Source organism: Penaeus japonicus, unplaced genomic scaffold (assembly GCF_977035675.1).
Source record: "Penaeus japonicus unplaced genomic scaffold, GWHDUDI00000001_assembly GWHDUDI00000015, whole genome shotgun sequence".
Classification (NCBI taxonomy): Eukaryota; Metazoa; Arthropoda; class Malacostraca; order Decapoda; family Penaeidae; genus Penaeus; species Penaeus japonicus.
In genome coordinates, this window is record NW_028234417.1 from 36,757,770 (window position 1) to 36,762,769 (window position 5,000).

General features: G+C 48.5%; 1 protein-coding gene across 7 annotated transcripts in view; it reads left to right on the forward strand.

Annotated features, from left to right (window-relative positions):
* EndoA (SH3 domain containing GRB2 like, endophilin-A) overlaps positions 1 to 5,000 on the forward strand; it is a 40,671-nt gene that overhangs the window by 375 nt on the left and 35,296 nt on the right. The window lies entirely within an intron of this gene.

Here is a 5,000-nt window from a genome sequence, read left to right on the forward strand (position 1 = left end):
CAGAGAATGTAGCTCGACCTATAGGTATCAAAATGCAATCAAGAAATTCACAAAGAAGGTCCCGTGTACAACGTATTTAAAAAAGAAAAGGGAGGGGGGGAGGGGGGTATCACACCCAACACATATAAGAAACGCAAAGAATAGCTCCACATCGCGCTTCACAAATTACAGATAAAGAATGTTTTATATCAGTTTTCTTGAAGACGACACGTAAACAAAGCCCCACACTGTGCCAGATTGAGGTTGGCCGTGGCTTACCCGGTTTCATGAAGCGAAAGGCGATCAGAGAAGCCGCCCCCCACCCCCCCTCTCGGTGCCACGGCCAGGTCGATCCGCGCCGCGCTCTCGTCGCCGCGGAACACGAGAGTGACATGTTTATGTTAAGGAGGCCTTACGGTACTTTGCGCTACGGCATTGGGTGCTGTGCTACGGTACAGGGTAGTATGATACGGCGCGATACGGTACAGGGTGGTATGATACGGCGCGATACGGTACAGGGTGGTATGATACGCTGCTGTACGCTGCGGCATTGCTCTATGCGGCGTGACACATTGCGGTATCATAGGGCACGGTGCGCCGTAGAGAATCACGCTGCGAGAAAAATAGGAAACAAATTCGTAGAAACTTCTTAATATTCTAATATTTGCAATACAGGTTTCAGTAAAGGAGAGGCTGAAGTTTCGATTTTCTCAGCGCGAACACGCTTCTCGTTCGATTTTTGTCAGCTGGCGTCTGGTCTTATCCCTGGACAGTCAGTTTTGAGACCGAATGAGATGGCAGTTAAATTTTTGCCGGGCATTTTATCATTGAACAAAATATTATCATAACTCGTTGTTAATTAGTAGTTTAAACTGGGGGGCGAAATTAAACTTTCAGAACATATTTCGGAAATGAACTCTGTAACATCACAGACCGTTTATATAATGATATGAAGTGGATGATGGACATTAATGATGTTAGTTTTACGGTTGTTGTCATGTTGGGTTTCGGGTCAATCGGCTGATTAATTAATGGTTGAGAGAGAGGAAGAGAGAGAGAGAGAGAGAGAGAGAGAGAGAGAGAGAGAGAGAGAGAGAGAGAGAGAGAGAGAGAGAGAGAGAGAGAGAGAGAGAGAGAGAGAGAGAGAGAGAGAGAGAGAGAGAGAGAGAGAGAGAGAGAGAGGAGAGAAGGACGGAAAAATAAAAAAAAACTGAGAGAGAGAGAGAGAGAGAGAGAGAGAGAGAGAGAGAGAGAGAGAGAGAGAGAGAGAGAGAGAGAGAGAGAGAGAGAGAGAGAGAGAGAGAAAGAGAGAGAGGGGGGTAGGGATAAGGATAGGAGTAATGAATAGAAAGGAGGGGCTGACAAGATTGGACATAGTGAGCCATAAATAGACAGTAAATAACATTTATCTGAAAAGCTCAAAAAAGGGCGTTCAGTGTCATTTTCAGCCCACGTCACATTCTCAACAAAATCCAGAGATAGAACAGAAGTGCAACGCGATATCGCCTCTTTTTCTTGCAGCTCTATTTTCGTCAGAGAGAGAGAGAGACCGTTATGAAACCGCGAGTTTATGTTCGCATTTGATGTCGTAAACAATTGTTATGCAGTCCTAATGATATATACGGTTCGGGAAGACGGATTTAGATACGTGTGTGTGTGTGTGTGTGGGTGTAGGTGGATGTGGATGTGTGTGTGAGTGTGTCGTGTGTGTGCGGGTGTGGTGTGTGTTCCGTGTGTGGGTGTGGGTGGTGGATGTGGATGTGTGTCGGTGTTTAACATGATAAATGGATTAATGTGTAGATCTAAAACTTACAGACTTTAGAGAGAGAGAGAGAGAGAGAGAGAGACAAAAAGATAGAGAGGGAGAGGCAGAGAGAGAGAGAGAGAGAGAGAGAGAGAGAGAGAGAGAGAGAGAGAGAGAGAGAGAACGAGAGAGAGAGGGGGGGGGGCAGAAAGAGAGAGAGGGATAGAGATAGAGAGAGAGAGAGAGCGAGACCGAGACCAAAAAGCGGGGGTTAAACGAGAGTCCCCGCGTAATAACGAAGGTGGATCCGAGGCCGAGTGCAAAAAGCATCCTTCTGGGCGGGAGAGGATCGACTCCAGGACCTGACACGGTGCGTTAGCGTTGTCAGGGTGACGATCGAACAGCGCCGCGTGGGGTATGGTGTGCCGTGGCGTTATGGTGTTGGAGGCGGCGTCGCACGGTGCTCTCCCCTTCGGATAGTGCGGCGTGGCTCCTGCTAGATGATCCTTCTAGATTTGGGTCTTCGGCTGGCGGTGGGATGGGGGTGGGGTGGGGGTGGGAGATTGTGGGGGCGTCTGAGGCGAGGGCGGTGGGAGGGTCTGGGTTCCTGGGGTAGATGTGATTGCATCGGGGACTCGGGAGTATCAGCTGATCGAGGCTCTTTGCGGAGGGAGGACCAGGAGGGAGAATTGTCACGTGCGGCTGATCGGGCTCTGTCTCTCTCCCTCACTCCCTCCCTATCTCTTCCTCACTCTCCCTCTCCCTCCCTTCCTCCCTATCTCTTCCTCACTCTCCTTCTCCCTCCCCATCTCTCCTCCCTCCCTCCCTATCTCTTCCTCACTCTCCCTCTCCCTCCCCATCTCTTCCCTCCCTCCCTGTCTCTCCTCCCTCCTTCCCTATCTCTTCTCCTTCCTTCCCTATCTCTCCCTCTCCCTCCTTATCTCTCCCTCTCCCTTCCTCTCTCTCCCAATATCTCCCTCTCTCTATCTTTATTCCCTCTCTCTTTCTCTCTTTCTCTCCATCTCTCCCTGCCTCTCTCCTTCCTGCCTTCCTTCCCTCCCTCCCTCCCTCCCTCCCTCCCTCCCTCCCTCCCTCTTTTCTTCTCCTCTTCTCCCCTTCTCTCCTTCTCTCCTTCTCTCCTCCTCCTTACCTGCCTATAAACATACATCCTTACCTCTATCCTTCTCACCCTATTTCATATCTCTTTCCTCCTCCCTCTCATCTTTTCTCTCTTCCTCTGCCCCCTCTCCCCTTTCTCCCTGTCTATCTCTCTCTTTTTCCTTGTCTCCCTCTCTCTCCTTCTTTTCCTGTCTCCCTCCCTCTCCCCTCTCCCAGTCTCCCTCGCTCTCTTCCTTTCTCCCTGTATCCCTCCATATCTCCCTCTCCCTGTCTCCCTCCATATCTCCCTCTCCCCTCTCCCTTTCCCCTCTCTCCCTGTCTCCCTCCCTCTCCCTCTCCCCCCTCCCTATCTCCCTGTCTCCCTCCATATCTCCCTCTCCCCTCTCCCTTTCCCCTCTCTCCCTGTCTCCCTTTCCCCTCTCCCTTTCCCCTCTCCCTATCTCCCTTTCCCCTCTCTCCCTGCCTCCATATCTCCCTCTCCCCTCTCCCTTTCCCCTCTCTCCCCGCCCTCCTCTCTCCCTGATTAAATGATTGTCATGTGCTGTACTTGAGTGCGGCCTTAAAGGTCATGTGGCGAGACATGCGAATAGGCCTTTATGAGATGAAATCGCGACCATTTAACACCTTTTTCAACCACATATCATGGTCGCCTCTGATTCTATGGAATGGTTCTCTCTCTCTCTCTTTCTTTCTCTCTTTCTCTTTCTTTCTCTCTTTCTCTTTCTTTCTCTCTTTCTCTTTCTTTCTCTCTTTCTCTTTCTTTCTCTCTCTCTCTCTCTCTCTCTCTCTCTCTCTCTCTCTCTCTCTCTCTCTCTCTCTCTCTCTCTCTCTCTCTCTCTCTATATATATATATATATATATATCTATATCTCTATATATATATATATATATATATATATATATCTCTCTCTCTCTCTCTCTCTCTCTCTCTCTCTCTCTCTCTCTCTCTCTCTCTCTCTCTCTCTCTCTATTTGCTTATCTATGTGTCTGTTAGTTTTCTGATTTATCTATTCGTCTATTTCTCCGTCTGTTCACTCGTCTTTATATCTATTGCGTTAGCTAACTACATGCAGCAGAAGGTGTCAAACTCAGTTGCCATAGCGACCAAGTATAGAAGGAGAACAGAGCACGCGGGTCGGACAAATACTATGGTCGGTTCTCGATACCTCTGAAGGGTAGATGTGAGAGGTGGATTTTGTGTACGCTCGTGTTCGCTAGATTTGTAAATAAGTAAATAAAAAAACACGCAAACCAAATTTGGTGTTTATTGGCATTAAGTCAGTAGAGTTGACGATGTAATTGTACTTGGAAATTGGGGTGTGTGTGTGTGTGTGTGTGCGTGTGTGCGTGTGTGTGTAAATGTGTGTGCGTGCGTGTGTGCGTATGTGTGTGTGTGTGTGTGTGTGTGTGTGTGTGTGTGTGTGTGTGTGTGTGTGTGTGTGTGAATGAGTGCTTGTGTTTCATGCAATCTGGAAAAGACGAAAGCACCCGGTTTATTATAAATTGTTTAAAACAGAAATAGAACTTCATAGGTAAAGCAAAAAAGCCGTTTGGTTCATTAGGAAAATAAGAATAATTTACAATGTCTATTCTTAGGAGGCAAAAGGCCACCCGAATCCCGTAAACCACACTGTCTGTCCAGATGATTAATTGTGCCCCGATTCTTGAGACCCCCTGATATGCAATATACATACATCTATATTTATGGCCATGTTTATGTCGCTGTTGATGTTTATGGTTATATTTATATCCCCTTGAATCGGCTTACCGCTCAATTTATCCCAGAATAGCATCCTAGGGAGTCCTGAAAGGATAGCGTTGTTGGCGGGTTGAGTAATGGATTCTAATTCTAAGCATTCGTGTGGTGTGGGTGTGGATTTGTGGGTGTTGGTGTGGGTGGGTGGGTGGGTGGGGGGGGTGTAGGTGTGAGTGTGTGGATGTGTGTGTGTGTGTGTGGGTATGTGTGTGTGGGGGTGTGTGTGGATGTGTGTGTGTGTGTGGGTGTGGGTGTGTGTGTGGGGGTGTGGATGTGTGTGTGTGTGTGGGTGTGGGTGTGTGTGTGGGGGTGTGGATGTGTGTGTGGGTGTTGGTGTGGATGTGTGTGTGTGTGTGGGTGTTGGTGTGGATGTGTATGTGTGTGGGTGTGTGGGGATGGGTG